Raw genomic sequence first — 14,289 nt, 5'->3', positions numbered from 1 at the left:
CGGTTATTGTAGCACCATGCTGATGTGGCAGCGCCCAACAGGGGCCTGTGCTCGCGATCGTACAAGGCCCGATTTTTGAACTTAGAGGGAGAGGCAATAGCGACCTCGCTATTGCCTCCCCCCTCCCCATTGTGTAATAAGGGTTGTGTCCCACAATAGAGAGAGAGAGAAGAAGGGCGGGAAGTGTAAAACGAGTCAAGGGGAGGAATCCCACCAAAAGGTAGGAAGGGAAAAACTTGAAAGTTTCAAAGTGCAAGTCAAAAATGGAAGACCAAAGGTGAGCCGAGCAACCAAATTGAGTAAGTATGCACCATGTAGATGTCAGACATCAAGAAAATGCCAAGTCGTAGTCATGCAATGGGAATTTCTAAAAGAAGCTCCAGTTAAGTTGTACGAGCTAGATGGCTCATATTTTTTTCATTTTTAGCCTTAGCCAAGCCTTATAAAAGGGAAAAGCAGTGATTTTTCAAGGGCTTTTTTGCTAGAGGGAGTGATTGAAGGTTTCAAGCATGTGTAGTGCAAAGCTTGCCATTGGAGTTGCACATTCTATTGTACTACCTCCCTATGCAATAATACCAAGTATTAGCCCATACATCTTGTGTTGGTTCTCCCCATCCCCCCTTTTTTCTCTTGCTCTTTGTGTACTTGCCGGTGTTTGCAGAGGGTTTGCCTGCAACTTGAAGGGTGTCACTAAAAGAGTAGAATTGGGGTGTTTTGTGAGTCAGAAAGGGTGAGTTGAGCAGTGTGGGAGTGTTTATGCTGAAGGGTGTTTCTTGCAAGGTGTGAGGTGATAGTTCGGTATGCTAAAGTTGGATTGTTAGTGCAAATTGGCCAATTTGAAGGTTTTATTTGAGAGGTTAGGGGTGTTGTGGAATCCCTACGCTATAGAGAGGCAAACATTTGGTGTGCTGAGTGTGTTCCCTATCCCCCTCTCCATCTTCTGGTGCCCCCATTGAGGACCAGCTGATTGCTCGTCGGTGTTGGTCAAAGACGGTTATTTCCATCAAGGAGAGATGGCAGCACATACTTCTGGACCAATTTTCAATGGAGAAGAAGATCCGAAAGAGTGGATGGCCGATTTCGAGTTGTATATGCTATCACTACATATGCCAAATGAAGATAGCAAAATGCAACGATTCCATTGTTGATGCGGGGAAAAGCAAAGACATGGTTCTATGCTTTGGAGGGAGAGCCAAGTTTTATGTAGCCGGCATTGCGGGCCCGTTTTCTACAAGATTTTCAAAAAGAGGTATCGCTTGTTGATTTGGATGGAAGATTGAAAAATTTGAAGCAGGACGTGAACGAGGAATTTGGAGTCTTCCTCGCCCGCTTCGAAGAGCGTTGGAGGGACTTTGTAGTGGCCATGTAGTTGGTCAATGGTGGTGAGTACTTTAAATTGAAAAATATTATGGATTGTTTGCATCCCAAAGTTTGTGAAAAGGTGGATTTCGAGGGCCCGGAGGATTACAATGGAGCTATTGCTATTGCACGGTCTAAGAGCCAAAAAATATAGAAGAAAATTGAGCAAGGTGCGTTGGGGTACGAGGCGATGGTTCCCAATCCGACTTCGAGTTTGAGAGAAGAAGTTCAAATGGATAATCAATCCAATCGAGGGGTAGCAGCCATTCCTCAACAATGGGTATGTAGAGTTCAAGATTTGTATGAGCAAATGCAAGAGTTTTGTTTAAGTGTTATGGACAGACGTCTAGCAAGGACAGGTGTTACAAATGCGGAGGGAAGGTCACTATGCTCCAGATTTCCCTCACCCACCAAGGGAAAGGGGCGACATGTATCCTCTGTTTGGTCGAGGCAAGGGTCAGGCACAATTTAATGGCCAAAGAAAGCAGCAAGCAATTGAAAACCAAGCACATGCGGCTCCATCAGGTAATGATGAAGTACAAAAAGTTAACATTATTGGTGTTGACAGGTAGGAGGTTGACATTATGGCCAACAAAAGAGCACGAGGTGAAAGAGAGACTGAGATGGAACGTGAAACTAGAGCAAAGAAGGGGAAAGAAAAGGTGAATGAAGGTAGAGAGCAGCCAGAGCCAAGGAGAAGAAGGCGAAGACAAAGAATTACTCAAAAGGATTTTCAGTTGGGACGCGGTAATCCGGAGTATGGTTTGGTAAGAGATGTTCAAAATCAAAAGGCTAACATCACTTTTTGGGCAGCTGCTCGCATTAAACCCTAAGTTAAGAAGGCAGTGGTCAACCATTGTCAGTACAACGCTTCCTCGAGTGGGAGGAGATGTGCATGCGGTACAGAATCTAGCCTTAAGGGTGGGGAGTCCGATCGATGTGCTTCCAGTGGTGGATGTTTTGCTTGATAAGAAGAAACATGTTCAAGCCTACATTGATGGTGGTGCCCAAGTCTGTGTGATTTCTGCTATGAGAGATATTGGCATTAAAGTTGTTGTTAGGTCCAATGTGCGAATGAGGATGGCCAACCATGCCAAAGCTCGGTGTTTAGGAGTGGCACAGGATGTGAAGGTAAAGGTTATGGGAGTTAAATGCTTAATTGATTTTTTTGTCATGAAAGCAAGAGAAAACGCTTATCCAATTATATTGGGGAGGCCATGGTTGTTGGAAATTGGAGCTAAGAAAGATTGGGGGACAGGGGTGTTTACCTTGCCGGATCGAGAAAATGGAGGACAGATTGTGTTGGATCTAAAGACCAAGGAGAGCCATTTTCATCTGTTAACCCTCACTCACATTCATATCACCTACGAAGGACATTGTATTATTTATTTGGTAGAGTCAGGTACCGGGCTTGTCGGTCCAATAGGAAAAAGGTAAGAGTGATCGCCGATGAGAGGTGCACTCTAACTGGAACATTCAAGGGATTAGTTGGCTGAGCATGGGTGCCCAAGTGTGAATGGGGCGAGCTCATATAAAAGTCAACTAAACCTAAAAATCACTCATTCTCTCATGTGTGCAATTGAAGAGTGTTCAGTGTTTGCAGTTTATAAGGTGATCAATGATGGTATAGCCAAAGTGTGTCGACTCTAGAATGTGGCATGGATAGATATGTGCAGGCAAGCAGAAGCTTGGCAAAAGGAAGGAGCAGCTAGGAAGATTATGGGTTGACAAGCAGCAACGGGAATGTATGCCTGATGTGGTACATAGGGCAAGGAAGGCTCCATGAGGGGCTAATTGGGGAAGCAAATGAAGGAGATACAAAGTGCAATTTTTTGGCCCAGTAATGTAGAGCTTGATGTGTTGAAGGAGCAGGTCCAAACGGCTCATCAAACTGAGCTACGGAGCCCAAGTTATTGAAAGATGAAGGTTCACGGTGTTGCAAATTTTTATCGGATAGGACAGCTATGGACAAGTGGCCCAGGCAGGTGTCAAAGGTTATATGTGTAGTGCTCGTGGTATGGAGCATACTTGTCTTCTCGGATTGCAAAACGGAGCTCGAGTTAGCAAGGTATAGTCAATTGAAGTTTTTCCGGGGGCCAGTTCTAAGCTCAGTTGCCGGCATTGGGAAATGCACCATCTGGTGTTTTCATGAGCTCGCCAGGTGTTTGGTACATAGTATGCAGCATATGATGCTAACAGAAAGTGACTGCACGTCAAACGGAGTCCGGAGCGGGGAGATATTGGAGTCGGAAGACTAGGTGCACTTGTCCGGATTGGTTTGCATATGATTTTTTTTAGTTTTTTATGGCCTTGGATAGCGTGCTTAGGTGAGTTGCAAGATGACAAGGTTTGCATGGCCCGGGGCCGTAAAGTGGGAATTGGGCACAACTTCACAGCTTAGCGATTGGATCAATGAGTACCAGTTGGTAGGCAAGACAGACAAGTGGGAAAAGTAGATTTTTCTGGGGGGGTTTTTCCAGTTTCTCAATGCATGGAGGCCCAGTCACCCAAGGACCGCCATGAGGCACTGCAAATATCCCACATGGGGAACGAGATGTGGTACGTGTGGGGTATAAGGGCAGGAGCGCATACCCTTCATTGACATCAAATGGGGAGCAAGGAGCTTAGGCTCCCATGAGCCATGGCGGACAGTGCGAGGCACTACGTCTGCGGGCGGGAGGGGCGTTGGGCGCTAGTTTTTGGCGGCACGGCTGTGTGTAGGAGGAGGTGAGGTGGCACAGTAAGCATGCCCATTGAGCAGGTGGCCGGCGGTTGTTGTAGCACCATGATGATGTGGCAGCGCCCAACAAGGGCCCGTGCCCGCGATCGTACAAGGCCCGATTTTCGAACTTAGAGGGAGAGGCAATAGTGACCTCGCTATTGCCTCCCCCCTCCCCAGTGTGTAATAGGCGTTGTGTCGCACAATAGAGAGAGAGAAGAAGGGCGGCAAGTGTAAAACCAGTCAAGGGGAGGAATCCCACCAAAAGGTAGGAAGGGAAAAACTTGAAAGTTTCAAAGTGCAAGTCAAAAATGGAAGCCCAAAGGTGAGCCGAGCAACCAAATTGAGTAAGTATGCACCATGCAGATGTTAAACACCAATAAAATGCCAAGTGGTAGCCATGCAATGGAATTTGTCAAAGAAGCTCCATTTAAGTTGTACGAGCTAGATGGCTCATATTTTTTTCATTTTTAGCCTAAGCCAAGCCTTATAAAAGGGAAAAGGAGTGATTTTTCAAGGGCTTTTTTGCCAGAGGGAGTGATTGAAGGTTTCAAGCATGTGTAGTGCAAAGCTTGCCATTGGAGTTGCACATTCTACTGTACTACCTCCCTATGCAATAATACCAAGTATTAGCCCATACATCTTGTGTTGCGTCTCCCCACCCCCTCTTTTTTCTCTTGCTCTTTGTGTACTTGCCGGTGTTTGCAGAGGGTTTGCCTGCAACTTGAAGGGTGTCAATAGGAGAGTAGAATTGGGGTGTTTTGTGATTCAGAAAGGGTGAGTTGAGCAGTGTGGGAGTGTTTATGCTGAAGGGTGTTTCTTGCAAGGTGTGAGGGGGTAGTTCGGTATGCTAAAGTGGGATTGTTAGTGCAAATTAGCCAATTTGAAGGTGTTATTTGAGAATTTAGGGGTGCTGTGGAATCCCTCGGCTATAGAGAGGCAAACATTTGGTGTGCTGGGTGTTTTCCGTATTCCCCCTCTCCACTGTGTTGATGGTTTTAGTTTAGAATTGTATTGGTTTGGGAGTTTGAGTGGTTGAGGAGGTGATAAAAGGATTAGCTAGTTCGTGTGTGTCAGTTATGTGCTTATCTACTCACCGTTGCAAATCTAGTTTTTTATGTTTAGGAGTAGCTTTAGGTAGGTGAATTGATCTTGATCTAGAGCTGTCCATCAGTGAAAATTTGCTTGAGTTGATTGGTTGCATCTTGAAAAGAGAGCGATTCTTAGCTGAAACAATGCAAAACAAGGCTGATAATTTTTTTTTGCATGACTGAGGATTGCAGAGGGCAAAAGAAGGCATTAGAAAGGGCCCTGTATATGAAAATTTGAATTTTGCAAGGTTAGACTTATACGCGTATGAAGTCTCCAGGGTTAAAAAGAGACCAAACTTGTGGAAACTGATTGTACCAGAGTGTTCAAATGAGTATTTATACCCTAGGAACACCTCGAGTGGGGAGTTTTGGCATAGATTTGGGGACCAAAATCCAAACGACGGAGTGGTTGTAAATAAAAAAAATCAAAAACTTGTGTTTATAAGCACTTTTAAGCTTTAAACTTGGTTGTGAACACATGTACATAATGTTGATAAGTACGGGAACTTAAGGTAGAAACAAATCTGAATTTTGAGGAAGGAGACTTCATACGCGTATGAAGTCTCTAGGGTAGATTTGGGCAATATCCTGCATGTTGTCAGCACTAACCCATTTGGGAGGGTTATATAAGCTTGACTATAAGATTCCATACCATTTGGTCAGCTAACTTTACATTTGGAGAGAATTTTGCAAATTCTAACCAAAAACAAAGAAAAGTGGTGAATCATTGGCATCAAAACGTGATTTTGAGCACATATCGTTGGAGTACACACAAAAGAGAACCTTGGGCTGAAATTTAAGTTCATTCTGGTCAAATACACTTCATACGCGTATAAAGTCTAACAGCCCAGAATAGACTCAAATTGTACAAAGGTATATGCCCAAAGTTTCCATAGGCTTGGGGAAGTCCATAGCTCATATTTTATTGCATTTGAACCAAATCTGAGCTTAAAAAGACCAAGAAACAATACAAACACTCTACACACCCTTTTTTGGCCACAACTTGAACAAACTTGATTCGAAACTCAAGTCAGAGAATATATGTGAAGTCCCTAAGTGTTGGGCTACCTCTGGGGCAAGTTTCATGTCAATTGGCCCTTAAAGACTTTATACACGTATAAAGTGTTTTTTATGCTATTGACCATAATTTGAACCTAAGACCATACAGGAAGTATCAGCACACAACTATAAGCACAAACCTACAAAAATCTAGTCAAGCTGGCCAAAAAGACTTTATACGTGTATAATGTCTTTTTGACCCACAATACGGTCTCTCAAATCCACAAGTTTAAACAAAAAGAGGGAGAATCTGTTAGGAAGGCAGCCCTGCGGGCTGAAACGATACGTAAACTTCTGCCCAATGGGAGGACTACCTACTCAATCTATACTGATGTTGATATTTATCCAAGGATTAAGAAATGCAGATCTTCATAAAGATTTGCATATGAAGAAAAGCCCCACTCTAAATGAGTTAACCAAAGAGGCTTTGTTCCTTGTAGATAACTATGAGATTTACAAAGTTGGAGATCTAAGAGACAAAGATGATGATTTATCATCTCAACAAAGTGGGTCAAAGTTTGGGAAGACAGTACAACAAAATGAACCAGGAGTAAATCAAGAGCGACTGATAGAGGAGGTGCTAAACAGAATTAGCCCATTTTCCAAGGCACAGGCTAAGCCATTAAAGTGGTGCGCCATCAAACAAAAATGGACAAATCATGTTACTGAGGAATGCTACTACAATAAAGGGTATATGAGAGAACGACAATATGTTTCCCAACCGCAAGTAGCACCACCTCAAGTGCCACCTATACCTAGACATACTGTGGGAAATTTGCCAGGACTAGCTGGGATTAATGACCATAGCCAGTTTTAGGGCAACAACCACCACTCCTAGGGACAAGGCCGATAGGTGTGAGATACGCACCTGTTGTGGAAGAACCAGAGGAACAAGTCTTAGTGTATGTCCCTATTTATTATAAAGAGTCAAGTGGAACAATGGACTACCGCAAAAGAACATTGATGTTCGTAGCCAATGGAGGTTTCAATGGACCAAAACCATCTTACCAACAGAGGGGTGCCCAAGGAGCTCCACAACAACCGTTGGGACCTTGCTATAAATGTGGGGGCGACCATCATATGAAAGACTGTCCTCATTCAGAAATTATTCGAGTCAATGCGTATTTTCCAGATTGCGGCATCACTCATTTCATTGCCGATTGCCCAAAAAATCCAAACAAAGTAGTGAAAGCAGCCATAAACATTTTGGAGGCTATCCCTTCAAGCAGTGGTTCCGAGAATGAAACAGTAATACCTATACAGGTCATCACATGAGCTCAGGCTCAAAAAGAAAAAGGGGGACTTGAAAATGAAGAACCAGTATGTAAAACACATAGCATTGAACAGAAAAGTCAACAAAACACATGGAAAGCTAGAAAAGCATGTGTAGAAGTGAGGAAAGAAAGAGAACAAAATGTCATATAGAAGAATTACAACAAACAAAAGATAGACTAGAAAAAGTTGAAAGACGAGCACTTCAAAAACCAGAAACATCAATAGATATTGAGCTTGAGAAGAAAACGAAATCCAAAAGTGCGGGATCAGGGGGATCTGTGCTAGTAGAAAAAGTAAACAAACATTTAGACGCACTCTTGAAAGCATACGACTCAACGCTTAAAATCGATCAAACTCAAGAACAAAAATGGATGACATATCCCTATGCTGAGTTGAAAACACAGAGACTGGAAATGTGTGAAAAGATGATCCAAACTGCGCAAACCTTACTAGAACCCACTTCAAGGAAATAGGTAGAGGAGGTAGAACTTCTAGTACCAATACTGAGGAACCCTCCAACACACGGATCGGAACGACTAATTGTTAGTCCAAAAATTGAATTAAAACCTGAACATTCAATAGAAAGACCTGCGATAGTGCTGAACACGACAGACTCAACATCAAAAGGGTTTCAACCTATTACACCGGGATTGTATAAAAGCGATGAGGGCTTAAATGATCTTTGGAGACAGATAAGGGAAGCCAATGAAGCTAATGAGCTAAGCCAAAGGGTTAACACTAGTTCTGTAATTGGACACTCAAATGTCGTGAGACACTAAAGTGTCCTGTTTTTCTAGCAACTTGTCATAATTATTTGGCAAATCTAGAAAAAAAATCCATAGGTCACGAGTATATCTTAGGTCAGCTATGAGGTGAAGAACATAGCCAAATTTTATTTTTGCCAAAATTATACCAAATTAAGATTATAATGATAAGTTTTAAGATGAAAAATCATAGAAATTTAGTGCAGTTTTAACAAAATTTTCATAAATTGAATATAACTTCTCATCAAAATAAGAGTTTGCATAGATTTCAAGGTGTATGGATAAGAAAAAACATATTATAGCAAGAAATTGAGCTTCATAACCTAGTTATGGGACTATATTTTTTCCATAATCAAAAGACCAAAATCTTGAAAATGCTGATAAAGAGAAAAAATTTGGTCTTTCAAGGCCTCTGTCATTAACATGATGAGGTTATGGGACAAAACCTAAGGTATATAATGTATCTATAGGTCAATACCCATCAACTAAGCATTTTGCAAGGGTTCAAACTCATATGCATCTTGTAATTTAAGCTCATTTAAAAAAAATTGTAGTGCATAATTTCTTGCAAAAAAAAACATTGCTATGAAAAACTAATGAAAGTGTGTATATAAATCTCCCAATTGTGTCCATATGAGGTATTTGTATACAAATAAGTGAGATGAATGGAAAAATCCAAAAGTGGACTTTATTTTAAGTCTTATCTTTGATAAATAAAAAATCATAATTATAACATGCACAATTTTTTGGATATGCCATAAATCATCAAATGTGGCTTGAATAACCATTAAAAATTATCACCTTATGTAGTGGAGTCATAGATCTAGTATATATACATGATAAGACATTGTAAATTTAGATGAACTAAATGTTTTTTGTGATCGTTAATTGAATTTGTGAACGTTGCATAATTGACCCACAGGACTTTTTATATATCTAGTCACAAAGGATTTTTTTCTCACATGAAAATTGCAAAAATATCAAGCACATATATAAGTAGTTTCCAAGGATTATTGCATGCACCCTGATCATTTTTTTTCTTAGGCTAGAGTACGAGTTTTAATGAAACATTGAATGCTATTTTGCGTAGGTTCTTTTCATGAGTGTAGTTACCATTGAGGTTATGATCAAAAGTGAGGGATTATAATTTCTATGAGTACTTTGAATCACATTCTATAGGTTTGCAAAAGCATTTCTTGAGATGTGTTCTAGATTTCATGTACCATTTTATTTAAATTCGCAAAAAAGGACACTAAAGTGTCCTTTTTGGTACCAAACTAGTGTTAACAAAACCAGTATGGGAGAAGATGACTTCCTTCCTCCTATTGAAGAATTTGACGCAGGACCTTAAGCAGACCTAGAGATGCACTCTTATAGGGGAGACAAGGAACTTGTGAAATCTTGGGATAGCCAACGTGTATCTCTAAAAAGTTACCATCATATATGGGAGAGTATGAAGCAAAGTCAGATGTGAAAGTTGTACCATCACAACAACTCGCTACAAGGAAGGGTATGGACTCCTAGGGGTTGATAACACTCTTATCGACTCCTGTAGCTTGTACCATTACTCTAGCAGAGCTTCTCAAATCAAGACCTAATATGTGGAATACGATAGGAAAATGTCTTGAAAAAGTTGGAGTAAGGGATCTGAATTCATGAATGCCGGAAGGAATCAAGGAGTTAGAAAAACCCCAAGTAAACATGCAATCAGTGCCTTTAAACAAGGTAGGAGAATACTACAAAGGGGAAGATGGCAATACCACGCTCCCAGTTGAATTAGAAGTTGTTACCACGATGGCTATTCTTGACAGTGGAGTGAGTGTGGCCATCGCGACAAAGGATGTATGGAAGAAATGGGGAAAACAAGCTTTGAAAACCACTAGAATGAAGCTGCAACTAGCTGACAGGGCTTTTGGAGAAAATAGTTGTTAAGTCTCCTGGAATTGAGTACGAGCATACATTTTCTATAGTGGATTTTGGCAAGAAAATTAACTATGAGATAATACTTGGACGACCCTTCATGAGACAATTAAAGATGATCCAAGATTGGGGCTACAATCACCTATACCTCAGACACATGGAGACTACTACAAGAATAAATCTTAAAGACCATAGCTACAAAGATGTCGAAAAAACCCCGGTAGTCAGAAAACTTCTTGACTGGTTAGGTAAACCAAAGGAGTTATGGATGTGTGGGGCATCCAATTGTGGCAGCCTAAAACGAGAAGAATGTATTCTAGATAGAGCGATCGACGATACGAAATACATTCCCGAACCTTTTTTAGAAGGGTCCTTAGAACCTTTAGAATGGACACATATTCTAACAACCTTGGATGTGTGTGCTATTGCAGAGGGACCAATGACTAAATTTTGTGACCAAGAGGGGTATGATGTAGTTCCATATTACATGGTTGCATTAATAGAAGAAAATGATTACCAAATCTCATATCAATCAAGAAAAAATTGAACGTAAGCAAGAAATGAATGGGGAACTGTTCCAAGATTCTATAGATAATCTTGAACGAGATGATGATGCAAATAATGAATGTTCTGACCACCCTAGTAAGCTAGAGGAAACAATACCTGATGTAAGGTTTTATGATTTTCCAAATCAAAATTGGAGACGTCAAGCACATTACAAAAAATGAGAGAAGCTCACAAGGCTAGAGATAACCCAATGTCAAACATTAAAAACAAAATGGAATTTTTATCTCTAGTAAAGGCAAAAGACTGCATTAAAAATGAAATATCAGCTCAGTTCTCTCAAGATCGAGACCCTAGGACAAAAGACAATCCTAGGGATGTAAAAAAACAAACTTAGAGGAGGCTGAAAGCAGAAACTAAATCCAAAAGAATGGAAATGGAATCGAAATTAGAAGAACCAAAATTGACGAAACTTGAATGTAAGAAAAGGTACCAAGAGCTCAAGAAGACTCTGAGGGAAGTATGGACAACCGAAACGAACAACAGAGAGGATGAGAAAGACAATAGCGGAGACAATAGGAGTGTACCGTCCCATTACAGAAAGTTCACAATTCAAGATCAAAAGATAGTGCTGAGAGTGACTGGAGAAAGAGTCTTATGATGGGCTAGAAGATGCAAAAACCGTAGACCTAGCACAACCTGGAGAGACACTGAAACCTGTATACATAGCAATAGACCTGAGTCAAGACAAGGAAGAGGAACTTCTCAACTTTCTTCAAGAATATAAGGATGTGTTTGCATGGTCATACAAGGACTTAAAGGGAGTGGATCCGACAATATGTTAGAATATTATGCCATTAAAACCTAATGCAAAACCAAGCAGACAAAGGCCTTACACGTACAATGATACCATTGCTAAGCGTATCAAGAAAGAGAGATAAATTAAGAACGCGAAGTTTAATATCTATAAGATAGAACACACTGACTGGGTATCCCTAATCATTGTTGTACCCAAAAAGAATGGCAAACTTCGAGTGTGTGTCAACCTCAAAAAAGTCAACGCAACCACAATAAGGGATAACTATCCCTTGCCAATTACGGACCACGTCCTTCAACGACTGGCAGAAAAGCGTGCATATTTCTTCTTGGATGGGTTCTCTGGTTACAATCAACTTGCAATTGCACGTGAGGACCAATATAATACGGCATTTTCCACAGAATGGGGCATATTTGCATATCGGGTCATGCCCTTTGGGTTAACAAATGCACCTGCCACATTTCAAAGATTGATGGCACATGCCTTCAAGGAGTATTTGAGGAATTTCTTGGAAATCTATATGGATGACCTATGTGTACACTCTTTGCAAAGAGAGGAACATGTGGAACATTTCAAAAAGGTATTCAAAAAATGGAGGACATATAGGATTGCCAAAAATAAAAAAAATGCGTTCTCATGGTAAGACAAGGACGAATCTTAAGGAATATTGTCTCGGAACATGGCATCTCCACATATTTGGATAAGATTAAGGTGATTATTGAAATGCCTAAGCCAATGAATGCAAAGAAAGTACAGTGCTTCATGGGACATTGTGGTTATTACAGGAGGTTCATACACATGTATGCAATTATTGCGCAACCACTATATAGACTTATCGTGATCTTTGAATGGACAGATAAGTGCGAGGAATCCTTTAAGAAATTAAAAGATGCCCTTGTATCCGCTCCAATGCTAAGAACACCTGATTGGGAAAAAATGTTTCACATTTGCATTTGCTATCGGATGTATTCTGGCTCAACCAAGAGAGGGAACCATGGATTTCCCAGTTAGCTATTCTAGTCAGCAACTAAATAATGCTGAAAGGAATTACACAACCACTAAGAGAGAGGGACTTGAAATGATTTATGCCGTTAAGAAATTTTGGCATCACCTCCTCGCAAATAAGTTTGTGTTCTTCACTGAACATCAAGCCCTTTTATAAACCATGCAATAATGGACGAATCGTAAGATATTGTTGGAATTTGAGTTTACAGTAGTGGTTAAGAAGGGTAAGACACATCTTCGAGCAGACCACCTCTCTCAATTAACTAATGGAGACGATCCAAAGGGAGTGGATGATGATCGACCAGATGCATATCTCTTCAATATAGAAATGGTACCTAAGTGATCCCAAGAGATCGTCAAGATACTATCATAGGGTGGGGAATTCGATAAGATGGACCTAGAACTTCAATGAAGAATGATTTGCCATGCTAAAAACTTTCAGTTGGTTGGAGGAAGTTTTATAACTTAGGTTCCGATAGTATTCTATGAGTGTGCATAAACCCTGAGGAACATGAAACATATTTTTTGGAAGCGCATATTCAGGCGTTAACATTTCATTGTTCAGCCATAAAAACTTTCCAATGACTACGACAATTGGGAGTGTATTGGCCGACTATGCACATTGATGTTCATGAATATATCATTAGTTGCGTCAAATGTAGATCAAGCCCACCCATTGAACATGCCACATTGTTTCAGATAACAATTATGCCAGAATGGAGTCGATACATTGTTGGCTACTTGGAAAGACAGACACTTCTTGAAAATATCACCAAAGCACGACAGATAATGATAAAAATAGAAGCTCGTGATTTCACTCTTATTGAAAATCAGCTTTATAAAAGGGGAAAGGATAACCAGCCTAGGCTGTGTGCAACAGAGAACATGTGCATTCCAATCCTGGAACAAGCACATGGAGGGATTAGTGGGGGCCATTTGTCAGGGGCAAAGAAGCAAAAATTGTATTAACATCGAGAATATGGTGGCCAACATTACATATGGATGCAAACGAGTATACAAAACGATGTGAGTCTTGTCAATGAACCAACGTACCAATAAAACGGGATGAGATTCCCTTACTAACAATGATGGGAACCAGAGCGTTTGCCAAGTGGGGAATAGACTTTGTAGGACCAATCACCCCCTGCTCACAAAACACATGCCTAGTACATCATTGTAGCCACAGATTATCTCAAGAAATGGGTAGAAGCTAAAGCTACACAAAAGGTTGATGCTAGGACTACTGTACAATTTCTATAAAAAAATGTTTTTGTTAGATATGGTCTACCTATAGAAATTGTCAGTGATTGAGGCACACATTTCATAAATGAGATAATTGAAAATCTTCTTGAAGACTTCATGATAGTCCATAAGAAGTCAGCTCCCTACCACCCACAGGCTAACGGCCAAGCAGAAGCTACAAAAAAGACTCTTTGCACAATCTACTAAGATAGTATCAGAGTCTAGAACGGGTTGGGATCATAAACTACATTCAACTTTATGGGCGTATATGATTGCTTACAAAACCTCAATAGGCACAACACCGTACAACATGGTGTTTGGACTAAACGCTATACTGCCTATAGAATTCTTAATCCCAACCCTAAGAGCATCAAAATGTCTAGAATGGATAGGTCATGAAATGTCCTCACATATAGATGACCTTGAAAAGCTAGATGAGCTCTGCTTGAAAGCAGTAGCTTCTATCTACGCTCAAAAAAGTCAATAAAAAGAATTTTTTGATAAGCATGTACGCTCCAAAAAATTCAAAACAGG

This window comes from Adiantum capillus-veneris, chromosome 17 (genome assembly GCF_014529385.1).
Source record: "Adiantum capillus-veneris isolate H3 chromosome 17, ASM1452938v2, whole genome shotgun sequence".
Classification (NCBI taxonomy): Eukaryota; Viridiplantae; Streptophyta; class Polypodiopsida; order Polypodiales; family Pteridaceae; genus Adiantum; species Adiantum capillus-veneris.
This window is presented reverse-complemented; position numbering follows the sequence as displayed.